Raw genomic sequence first — 13122 nt, 5'->3', positions numbered from 1 at the left:
ACCTATGGAGTTAATTTGATGCTGTGCAGTTGTTCACTGCTAAGGTCAACACCGTGGCTAATGATGGTGGAAAACTGCATTTATCTTTCCTTTGAAAAATCCCCCACTCCTCCACATAAAACACATATAGAACTGATTCAATCTTATGTCCAGGTTTGAATCAACCACTGAAATATCATCTATGCTGGCCTCCCTAAAAGCAAAAAGAACAGATGCTGAACTGAATGATGAACCAATCAAGCATTCACCCCCAGGCACAGATCTGGGTTAAATCCATCGTTTTTTTTCAGACCATCCCATTCCAGTTTAGACACAGCCATATGCAAATCAATCTTGAACCTGCTCCCCATGGGAACAGTCCAGCCCGAACTGCCAGGCAAGGACCTCCCTGGACCAGAAAAAAGCATCCTGTGATGGGTGTCACGGTTTAACCCTCATCAGCCAGGTGAACTTTAATCTAGTGGCGTAGAGAGCATGGTGCACACGTCTGGAAAGACCCTTCCCACTTAGGGTGACTGATGCCAGTAGAGCAGATGATGGACGGAATGTTGAACCAACCGAACATTTAGCCCCAGTCACAGATGGGTGAAAACCCTTGTGCCTGGCAGTTCGGGCAGGACTGTTACCATGGGGAGCAGGGTCAAGACTGATTTGTATAGGGAGCAAAAAAACAATGAATTTAGGCTCAGATCTCTGTACTTTGGTGAATGTTAGACATTGTTCAGCATTTTGTCCATCAATTGTTCTTTTTGCATTAGCCTCCATAAAAGACACATCAACAGGCTCTAAATACTCCAGAGTGTGGCAGCCAGACGTTGCCTTAAAATTCACAGGTGGAACTATCTCTAAGCCACCGTTAACGGGCTGCCTCTCAATGACAGTTTTAAATTCAATATCTTGCACCATCTTTAAACCATGCTAGGGAGAAAACCCTGCAAAGCTGCAGAAACAGGCAACTCACTATGCCAAAATCATTGCCCTTCCTCAAAATCCATTCATCTATTCACTCACATTCATTCAAAGAATGAAACACAGTGGACGAGCAATGGGTGTTCAAGGACCTTGACACGGAAATGACATCATTCTAAATCTAAGATCCAACCCAACTATAAGCATTTCAGGAACTTTTGAAAACGCAGGTCTCCAAATTTGCCATCAAATGAACTTTACCCAGACCGAGGGTCATGATTAGACCTTGCCAAAAAGTAATCCAGAATTGCGTATTATTACACAACATGTTGGCCTATAGTGCATGACGCAAAAGCAAGGCACTTGTGTTTGATTCTTTCACTCTCTACCCTTGCTCGAGTTTTTACCCAAAAAGGTCTCAATGACGTGACATGGCGTAATGTAATAATGTCATGCATTTCACATAATAATCGTAACATGAAATACCGGAAACTATGCAAGATTATGCCAACAAAAATGAAATATTGCCGAGGCCTAGTCATGATGGAAGAATTCAGCCACGGATAAAAACTGGCCCAGTTGTAACCTCCCTGCCTAATCATATGAGTATTTTTCGCCCCGCAGATGAAATAAACTCTAGGAGACTATTAACAGGTTGCCAAATTCCACAAGAAGTAGCTGCACATAGGCCAGAATGTATGAATCGTCCATCTATTTTACTTTTTATATTCTTACATTACCTGCCACTAGAGTGCTGGCCTTATATCACTTCGGAAGGAAGACCTCTGAGCAGCTCACTTTTTTAATTTGTTACCTTACTGTATTTCCTTTAAAAAACCTTTAACCTATTCTGTACATCACTTTCGACAATGTAATGTCAGTCAATGTAGTGGATCAGATGTAGTGGTCAGGTGGTGTGGGGGGGTGAACCACTGTAAGCTGCTTTCTTGCTGAATTTGATTTGTAGTAAGTGGGCAAGGCTTGCCCGTGCACTTAAAATATATGGAAAGTAACAGAGACAGCAGTGGGTGAACATGTGCTCATTTATGAATTATCTGTGGCACAGTGGTACCTTAGTAAAAGGTATTTCATGAATAGGCAATCTTATGTTTAAAAAAACAGCAGAAAACACAAATGGGACAAAGATGAGGCTTTCCAGAAAAAGCAAACAAAATAAAAATTCTGAGTTTTGTTAATGTAATTACATGGTGACTTTAGGAGAGTTTTCACTGAAGATTCTCAAGCAATGAGGGATGCATTTGTTGTTTGACATGGGGTTGCCTTTCTTCGAATGAATTACATATTTCATAAATGAATACTTTCATATCAGACAGATGGGGCGAAACACATCACTGCAGTGAAAGAATTGTAAACATAGCTTGACATTTGTTTATGTATATCAGAGCCGGACGTGGAAATAATGAGAAGAAATAAAGATATTCTTCCTTTTTACCACTCTGTTGAGAAGATGAACCATTTAGATGCAATTCCAGGTTTACTAACCTTAGTAAATCTGGGATTACATCAAAATCCATGGGTGAATACACGGTTATGCCCATGTTCCACCCATGGAACACCTTTCCAACGCACAGTAACTCAAGGCAGAGATTTCCTCCACCATGCGTTACTCTGGATTTACTAAGCCACAGAGCTACGCAAGGTGGCTATTTGTAGCTTAGCGGATCCCACTAAAGGGCTAGCATTGCTTTGAACCCCTGCCGGTCGCAAGGGCAACGCAAGCCCTTTGTAAATCTGGGCCATAATGTCTTGGCTAATGGAAAACAAAGTTGCAGAGGACAGTGTATATGTTGTTATAGTGCTGCTTTTGTTGATTGGTTTGACTATAGGTCATATTGTATAAACAGTGCACTGTACACAATGCATTGTCTGTTGGCACCTTTTAAAATTACACATACTCATTAGAGATGGGCGAGTTAAAAAGTTCACAGGGAGAGCCGAGCCGGAGCTGAGCAAAGCGTCTGCCTTGGCTCTAGGAGCTAATGCACAAGCAGAGCCATGAAAATGTTTGGCAGGTAAACCATGTGACAATTCAAACCCGGTAAAAATATGACCAAACCATTTCAAAATGAATTGCATTTCGTTAACATACAAAAGCGTTTCACTACATTACATCAGATTTTACAGTTGATGGTGCAACACCGGCAGCCAGATCGGTACTCAAACTTCCACAACTGTCCCATGCCTTAGCTGCCCTGAAAGTACTACATTGGCTGCCAGAGCACAAAGGGGTTCTTTTTAATACCCTTTTATTTGTCTTTAAAGCCTTTACAGCAATGGGGCCAAAATACCTAACTTCTAGAGTTACTCAATGCTCGACGACACTGACTCGTAGGTCCTCACAAGCCAATCTACTCAAACCCCCCATGTGTAGACTCAAAACACGAGAAGGAAAGCACTTTTTTTAGTTTTTAAAAAGTTTTATTGAAAAGAAAGGAGGAGTCATTATACAGAATAAAATACCTATTTCATATCATTGCACTACAAATTACACAATAACATTTTGACATGAATTGAATTGATTGATAAGAAATATATAAGGCGAACAATATGAAGAATGTAGATTACACAGTGAGGAATTAAACATGAGGAACATTTAGGGGTTCAAGGTGGTTTAGAAACTTCTTGTTGTATGAGTTGTAATTGAAAAGCTTTTTTGGCACTAGCATCAAAATACAGTGTAACAGGCAACCATAATTCTAATCGTTTTGTTGTCATGTGTACAGGATAAACAAAGGAGGTATCTAACCTGTGATTATGGCAAACAGCATACCACCATGCTTTGTAGGAAATTTTGGCGAAGTCCTTCCAGTTTACAGTAATTTGCTGAAAAGCAACCGCTAGTAACAGATCAATAATTTTGACATTAAGAGTAACTTTTTCCCAAATAGGTGAGAGGCTGCTTAAGAATTTATGAGTGAAGGAGAAAGGAAATTTATTTCAAAAAATTAAATTATTTTGAGACCATACTTGTTTCCTAAACTTAGATACATATGAGCAAGAGAAAAGCATATTAAATAAATCAGCATGTGGGGTTGAGTAAGTCCAGCAAATATCCAATACAGGTGAAAACCTTTTGCTTAAGGTGTTTGGGGTCAGGAGGAGTCTATTATATATGAAAAACAATGTTTGCTTTGTGTTAGCAGGTCTGGAAGATTTTCAAATTTTAAACCCTATGTTATTGCAGGTTTTCGGTGGCCAGGAGATCATGTGGTCATGTTCCCAGGCTTCCTTAGTCTTAGACCTTTGTCTAATAGTGTCCTGACCTTGTAGATAAGTGTAAATGGTGGAAGCTTTGGATCTAGTGTGTAACAGAGTATGGAGAGCATGAGAAGCATCAGATGTATTTGTGTTAACCTGTGTAGTATTAATTTGAGTATGGACATCTAACAGAGTTCTTTTAAGGAGGTTATATTTATGAATAAAAGAGGCAGGCAAATTAAGTGATTGATTTAGTGCAGAACATGATATGAATTCCAGTTGGGGAAAAAGTTGAGGAATCCAAATTAGACCCTTTTGCTTGAGGTCCTCCAATAGAAAGGTTTATTACGAATAAGCAAATTCTTGTTATGCCAGATTGTTGAGTTTAGAAAGGAGTGTATAATACCCTGTGATGTAAAGTTAGGTTCTAAAAGTTTGGAAGTAAATTTGATAATGGGTGTGGAGAGTGATTGTGGTTTGCGTGAGAAGGAAGGATATTCGTGAAAAGAAAAGGGAGAAATGTATGAATGTTCAATGGTGGCCCATAAGGGAGAGTCTTCTATGAAGTCGAGCAGCCAAAATGAAGCTTGATGATGTAGGAAAGCTCGTTGATATGCCGGAAAGTTAGGAGAATTAGCATCTCCTTCATTTTTAGGGCGAAACAATTTTGATAAGGAAATTCGGGGTTTCTTATTATTCCACAAAAGGGAAGTGAAAACAGAATTAATCTTTTTGAAAAATTTAGCAGGAAAAGGGACTGGGATATTGGAAACGGTATCTAATACAATAGAGAAAAGCATCATCTTTATTGTGTTCAAACGGCCCCACCATGATAGATAAAGAGGATGACATTTGGTTGTTAATTCTGAGATTCTATGAATGGATTTGTTCAAACAGACAGTGACAGTATCTGAGATTGAGGGAGTAAAGTGTAAATCTAAATATTCAATATGATTAGAGCTCCATTAAAATTGGATTGGGTAAAGTCCGATTTAAAAGTATATTTCGTTAAGGGCAATATCTCGCATTTATCATTATTTAGTTTATATCCAGAAATAAGGGAGAATGTCTGCACTTCTGCTAAAAGGGTCGGAATTTAATCATCTGATTTTGATATGAATAACAAAATGTCATCAGCATAAGCTGCAAGTTTAATGTGTGAAGTTATTGTATGGAAGCCGTGTATATTTGGATTTTGATGTAGTTTGTAAAGGAATGGTTCTAAGGGTAAATTAAAAGGGAAAGGTGATAAAGGTCACCCCTGACGGACACCTCTGCCCAAATCAAAGAATGTGGAAATTAATCCTTTGGCACAAACAGATAAACAAGGGTTAGAGTATAAAAGAGATATTAAAGAAATAAATTTAGGGCCAAAACCAAACCATTTTAGGGTATAAAATAAGTTAGGCCATTCCACCCTATCGAACGCCTTTTCAGTATCTTGTGCTATAGCTGCCAAGGGATGTTTTAAATGGGAAGACTTTGATAGAACGTTAAAAAATAATCGTGTGTTGTCCGTTACAAGTCGTCACTTAACAAAACCAGTTTGTTCTTTGTCTAATAAATCTGGCAGATAGGAATCTAATCGGAGACGAGTGCTTTGGAGAAGATTTTATAATCAATGTTAAGAAGGGAAATGGGCCTGTAATTTTTACAAAAGTTTGGGTCTTTACCATCTTTGGGAATAAGGCATATGTGTGCTTCTCTAAATGAATCCATGGAACTGTCTTTGAAGCAAATAGAATGTATTAGGGAATGTAATTTAGGTAATAAACGTTTAGAGAAATGAAGAAAAAACTCAACAGTAAAACCATCGGGCTTGGTGCCTTGTCTTTTTTAAGATGTTAGAGAGCAGCCAGGAGTTATTGCTGTGTGATGTCTGAGTCCAAGGAAGACAGATCAGGATGGACTTTTTAAGGTGTTTTGATGTTGGGAAAAAATTGTGATAAGGTAGAATTAGAAGCCCGTGTTTCGGAGGTATACAATGATTTGAAGAAGAGAGAAAATGTATTTAGTATCTCGTCGTCTTTGTATTTTAGAATAGCTTGGTTATCAAAGATAGATCAAATATTTAGTTTGTTATGCTTTCTTTTTAAGAAGTTGGCAAGAATTTTCCCTGCTTTGTTTTTGCCACCGTAGAATTTCACACTGGATTTCAGCAGGTAAAGTGAGGCATTATCTGTCGATGTTTTGTTGAATTGGAGTTTAGCATCTATGAGAGCTGTAAGACATTCTTTGGAGTTTGAAGTATAATATAAATGTTCCAATCTTTTAATGTTTTGGAGAAGATTGCTAGCTCGTGACTATTCAATTTTGCGCTTTTTCGCTACAAATCCAATAACGAAATCTCTTGCCGATGCCTTGAAAGCATCCCACACCGTTGAGAAGGGCAAGGACTAATTTTGGTTAATCATAAAAAAATCGTTGAAAAAACTAGTAAAGGAAGAGGTAAATATTGGATCGGAAAGAAGGGTGTTATTAAAACGCCATCTTCTAGGAGTGTTAATCTTGGGTATAATATCCAGATTAATTGAGACAGGGATGTGATTGGACAACAAAATGGGGCCAATTTCTGTTTTTATGAGGGCCTGGGAGAGGTTGTGGGAAACAAAAAAAAATAGTCTATATGTGATTGAGTGTGATAAGTTGGAGAGTAAAAATGTATTCTCTAGTCATGAGATTGCATAGTCTCCAAGCGTCTAAGAGTATGTGTTTGGTAATAGTATGGACAAAGGACTTGTGGGGCTTATTATGAATAAAAAAGACCTTGGAATTTCTGTCTATGAAGGGATCCAATATCTGTCTGCAATCACCTGCTAATATAAAGTTATCTTTAATACAAAGAGTAATTTGTTTAGTGAATGTGGGCCAAAAAGAAGAATCACCACCAGTGGAAGCATAAACATTAAGCATAGAAATTGAAACATCTTTCAATAACAATCTAACATTGAGCCAACGGCCGTCTGTATCCGATTCTTGTGAAATGAATTTAGCTGGAAGTGATTGGTGACATAGTATCATTACACCATTACATTTTCCATCAACTTGAGAAAGTATACTTCCCCTACACAGCCCCTTTTCAATTTTAAAGACTCCATATCAGTTCAGGTTCCCTGGAGAAATACAATATCAGCATTCAACTTAGCAAGATGAGTTGAAACTCTTTGTCTTTTAACAGGAGAATTTAAACCCCTAATATTCCAAGAGATTAATTTCAATGGCATAAGATACCAAAAATTAGTAGGAAGAAAACCTAATATTGAACCAGAATCCAATTCATTCAAATAACAAAAAAAATATAGATATGCAATAATATCAAGGAGGTGAACAGGTCCAATAGGATTTGAAGGAGAATATAGGAAGTGCGTAATTGAGGCCGGAAAAAAGGGCCATGCAAAGAAATATTTAGAAAATTTAACATGAGAAGCATGATGTGAATGAAGAGAAGAATAGAGAGGTTTGTATATGCAATGACAACATGAATTGTAAAGAGAGACAGAAGAGGAAAGGTGGATATAATAGAGACACCAGAAGAGCAGAGGATGAGAAAGTGCATGAAAAGACAGAGAAAAAGGGGGAACAATCCAAAAAAAGGTGCCTACATAAACAAAACGAAGCTGTGGGGAGGAATAGAACCACATGGAGTAGACAAGACATCCGGGATAGGCTGAACGAAACCGGGAAGGACTGCACCATAACGTAGTAATAACTGTAAATGTGAAGAATAACATAGTTAACAATGATAAGTGAGCTAAACAAAAAACAGGAAAGAATTCAAATAACTCTTGGTAACAAATACTTATAAAAATAGCAATAAATTTTTGAGCTGTGGAAAGAAGAATTAACTATTAAGAACTTAAGAATAACATAAAATACCTGCAATGGAAATAGTGTGGAGATCTCAAAACAAGGAGGTAGAAAAGTCAAGAAACAGATGCAAGAGAAGATCTCGAAGAGTCCATGAGGTCAGTCTTGTGTGCATTGATGAAGCTTTGTAGTCGTATGGGATCTTCAAAGGTTGTTGTTCTGTTATTGTAAGTGACTTTAAATAGGTACGGTTGGAACAGACCACATCTGGCTCCCATTGAGCGTAAATCGGATCTCATATTCAAGAAAGCTTTACGTCGTGTTGCAGTAGCTTTGGCATAGTCCAGTGCGAAAAATAAAGTTGAGCCTGACCAGGAAATCCTTTGAGTAGCTTTGATCGCTGTCAGAGTCTTTAACAAATCAGTATATTCAAGAAAGTAAAGGATATCTCCTCTTGGTCTCTGCGAGTGGGAAGTTGTGGTAGAAGGTCGTCCCAATCTATGAGCGTGTTGTATATTGAGTTCCGTACCTTCAGGCATGTGCAAAAGTTTGGGAAGAAGGGACTTGAAGAAGGCAAGAGAATCCGATCCCTCTGACCCTTCCACCAAGCCATAAATAGGTAGATTATTACTTCTATTTTGATTTTCGAGGTCCTCAACCTGCTTTTGAAGTATCTGTACATGTGATTGGAGAAGATGAACATTCTCAGAAGTATCCTTGTAGGAAGAGACACTTTGCTCAACTACTGAGAGACGTGAATCAAGTTGAGACCAGCTATCTGAGAGGAGCTGTATTTAGAATTAGTTTCTTCAACGAACGGTCTAAGGGTTCTTATTTCCTGTAGTAGCAGTTCCATTGAAACAAGTAAGGCTGGCTTTGATGGAGAAGGCCGATTCTCTTTTAGGCGTTTCACGTTGGACTTCCCAGAAGAAGCCGGAACAAGATAGATGGTATTGCTGATGGTCCCTGAGAGGATTAACCCTGAATCTTCTAGTTTAGAGAGTTCAGTGAATAACTTTTAATTTTTAATAAATGTGCGTTTAGGTTTATATGCTGTATGAAGTAATCCCTTTAATCTTCCCATCAACTTGAATCTCAGGTGGAAAGACGAGTCTTGAAAGAAAATGTAAGCAGCTTAAAAAAGGTAGGTAGCAGCTTGCAGCGCAGATTGATATCTGAAGAAAATGTTATAAAACTTTGACTGTTCCTATCCGACCCTGAATAGTAATATGTTGGGACAATGACGAATAATCACTAGAAGAATTACTTGTATGCAGTACTATGGCATGCTAACAATGTAGGCTTAAAGTAGGCTATTTGCTTGAACTGCTCCTTCCAATTATCCAACATCTGGAGCACCGGGCCTTATGGGCCAGGCGGCGCAGGGCATGCCTTAATCCCTGAGTTCACCTGCCTTGTAAAAAACAGAGACACGAGACACTCCGTTGAGCGTGGGAGCCAGGTTTAATAGCTGCAGCTAAGCACAGTTGTCCCAGAAATTACACACAAGGTGGATTCTACGGAGACTGCCACTTCAATCCGTGGCACACAGTCTTTTATAGCAGCATATTTACAGCATCTCACTCCTTACACATACAAAACAAACCAATGAGAAAAGTTGAAAAACAAGCTATCAGGTGTCTCAAATACACCCCTCTCTCAGACCCCGTGTGCTACCCCTCCCAACTAATTAATCAGTGATGAAGTCAACAATCCCCTCTTGCAGGTGGCAGGACGTATTTGTATGTCTCAAAGGATAGTTGTGTAATAGGAGACTACAAGGAGAGAATAGCGAAGGCCAGTCGGATAAGATAATATAAAGAAAGAATAGGAGAAGGCAAATAGTTGGTCGAGATAGGGATCAATCGAGCCAGACATGGATTACCAAACTCAGCCAGACCCTGACATCGGGTTTCATAGACAAGGGCAATAGAGTTAATTTTTAACTAGAAGAACACATAGCAGCTGGAAACGCAAAAACACATCGTTCGCCGTGCTGCCTGAGTGAGGGCAACACAAAATGGCGACGAACCACAAAATGGCAGCTAGATACGGGACGAAATCAGAAATCGAAGAACCTCACATCTAAAATGGTGGTTGTGGTCACATCACTTCAAAATGTTCACAGAGTAATGAAGTGAAACTGGGCTAGAGGACCGCAATACATATAAGATAAGGAGAAACCATAGTCCTTGGTCAGTGAGCATAACTAGGCTCCGCTAAATAAAGAACATTCATCTCCACAGGATCAATCCACATAATTGCGAGCATTCCGTGAGACAAAGTGGCGGCCGCAATTTCCCTGCGACTTGTGAGGAGACTTACTTGCAGAAGTAAGCGGTCTGGCAGCGTTAAGAAGTACCGGTGAAGGCTTCCTGCATTCCGTAAGTCTTCCGATCAACGAAGCCGTGTGTATTTTTGTCGAAGAACGTAGGGAGGTGCATTACCTCTGTGCCGGTCCAAGGAGCCTCAAAAGGACCCCGTCTTACCCACCGGGAGCCAAGCCACGCCCCCAGGAGGAAAACTCTTTACATTTCTGATTGCAAAGGCTTGGAACCAGCTTCCTAGGGAGTTGAGATTTATCAAATCAGAAGGCATCAAACGCCAGCTCAAGTCATGGCTTAGTGGCATCTCTGATGCTCTGTGTTTTTCACTTATTGTCTGATGCATTTCCCCCCAGAATCCACTGAGTTCATACAGTTACATTATTTGCCACTTAGTGCCAGGATACTCCTATGGGAGAGGCAGCGCGCTTTACAAGTATACGTTTTGCTCATTAAGATTATTTCACTGCATTGAGAGGCATTTATTGAAGGTGATAGTATTTAAACGTGAACTTAGAAACATTTGTGCCCTTCCTGACATCAATGCCACAAGAGAACTAAAAGCAGGGCCACTGGAATTATGTGATTTGCTGCCATTGCTTTTTTCACATGGTTGTGGATTTGCCACATTATTTAGTCAACGCTTCTGCATAATTTGGTGCTCCCCGCTGCATAAATCCAGTGACCCTAACAGCCAAGTAAGTTGTTAGGTGCACTTGATATGTGGACTCGATTCTTCTTATACATGGAGCAACCTGATTGACTATTAAACACAAGAAAGTTTTGTGCAGCACAGATACGTCACTCATTAAATTTGAAATGTGACTCATATGTGATAATGAAGAAAAAGAAGTCTTGATTAAATAAATGTTGCCTCAGAAATCAGGTGCATGGAAGCCAGGTTTGAGTGTAGGTTTTCTGATTTGATATTATGCAGATAGCTTACTCTATTTCTCACACATTTTACATCAAACGTTGCTGATTTGTTATTAATTCTTGGTGCATGGCTTTAAAGAATGGGTGGAAGGCAGAAGCCACATGAAAACTCAGCTAGTTTTAGGGTCGAGGCTCCACGAGGATATCGAGCTGACCCAGAGCCAGGCATATTGCGCAATAATGGCTTGAAGTTTCAGTGGGACCCACCTTCTAATACTAGTACCATCCAATTCCAAGACACTCATTTTATTGACGCAAGATTAATGTAGGACAAAAAGCTAAGCAAGCACTGTGGGAATACCAACATGTGCACTAAAAGTTAGTAGTGATGTGCTGAAAATGTCTGTGCACACCTTACAACTTTTTTTTCAAATCTTTTGGCGCTTTGCAACTTTTGGGAAGGCTATCAATTTTAAACTGCTTGAAAAAAATCAAGCAATAGTAGGTTTACAAAAATGATCTTTTCACAAAAAATGTCTTGCAATAAAATTCTTTTGCAAGAAGTTTCTATGAAGTTTTTCCTTTTTAAAGCGCATCAATTGTGAAGTGCAAATTTGTTAACTTGGCAAACATTCGCGGGTCCAATTATTGTGGCATACGTTTAATAAAGCACGAGCTCTGAATATTTGATGGCGTGTTCTCTGTACTTAGGTGTGCTAAAATCAAGGTACAATTTAGAATTGCACATAAAAAATGCTAAATCCGGAGAAAATCTACAGATGAAATGTCTTTCCCATTTTACGGTAGGTGGACATACAATATTCCGTCAGTTTATTCTCCTCCACATTCAGCACTTTCTGCCGAAACTGGAGGACTTTCCATTAACATCAAACTCTATACCAGTCCCCACGTTTATCATATATCTTATATCTTAGTGTATATGGGAACAGTGCTAGATAATAAACTCCGCAGTGTAGCGCCTTGAGGCCTATCAAAGGGGTTTACCCATTCTGTTTCCATTGAGAAACGCAATGATACTTAAGGGCCTTACTTCTCAAGGAAGATTGCATTCCCCCGTGTGAGAAAAAGTCCCTTTAACCCTTTGAAGGCAATACTGGCCTTGGGCCATCCAGTGTTGATAAATGAACTCTCCAAGACGCTGTCAGCGTCCATTGATGGAGGAACCCCTGCAAACGTGTAATCTCCCATTCTTCAGGCAAGGACATTAACGTTCTATAGAAAGCGGGCAGCGAGCTGGACTACCACAGCAGGCATCCGAAAAAGCAATCAAGCCGGCCTAGCAGGGAGTAGGTTCGAGCCCAGCTCTGGCATGAGGGGCTTTTCTCTTCCTCTGCAGGGACCCCACAAAGTGAGATTCCTGCGTTCGGTGGTTTTATTTCTCCGGCTACCATACTAATTACAAAACTTCCAAAAATGACTATCTGTCTTACATTTCCCTCGTAGCTGTCACCCTTGAGTGTTAGCTTCATCCATCACCTCATAGGGACAGAGTTGGCCACAGGAGTAGGGATTGGACAGGCTCAGCATATTATCCGGCTCCAGCATTTCACTTCTGCGCTGACATGATTTTGTTTGCTGCTGGAACAGAAAGTTTGGGCGTTTATATTTTCGCTTTCTCAGAACTGCCCGGAAGATATACAATCAAATCTAAAGGTGGACCCAGCATCAAACCGCTGTGGCGTGTTTGCAATAAAAACAGAACCGCCAAGGGCCACAGTGTGTCAAAAAAACTTATTCTTGTCATTAATGAATTTTAGCTCGACTGCCACATGCTGTTCGATTTTCCTGCCATAAAACGTCTTTGAACATGTTTACACAAACAACTATTTTCGAAATTCAATAATCTAAGTCCTCGGTTTAATGCGCGCCCTTTCTTTTTCCAATTTACTGTATAAAACGGATTTCCCAGAAGGATGGCAGAATGAAATGCACAGCCTGTAACTATAAAACAAATCTTGATTAGATT

This window comes from Lissotriton vulgaris, chromosome 6 (assembly GCF_964263255.1).
Source record: "Lissotriton vulgaris chromosome 6, aLisVul1.2, whole genome shotgun sequence".
NCBI lineage: Eukaryota > Metazoa > Chordata > Amphibia > Caudata > Salamandridae > Lissotriton > Lissotriton vulgaris.
The sequence above is the reverse complement of the archived record's forward strand: the minus strand, read 5'-3'. Positions refer to the sequence as shown.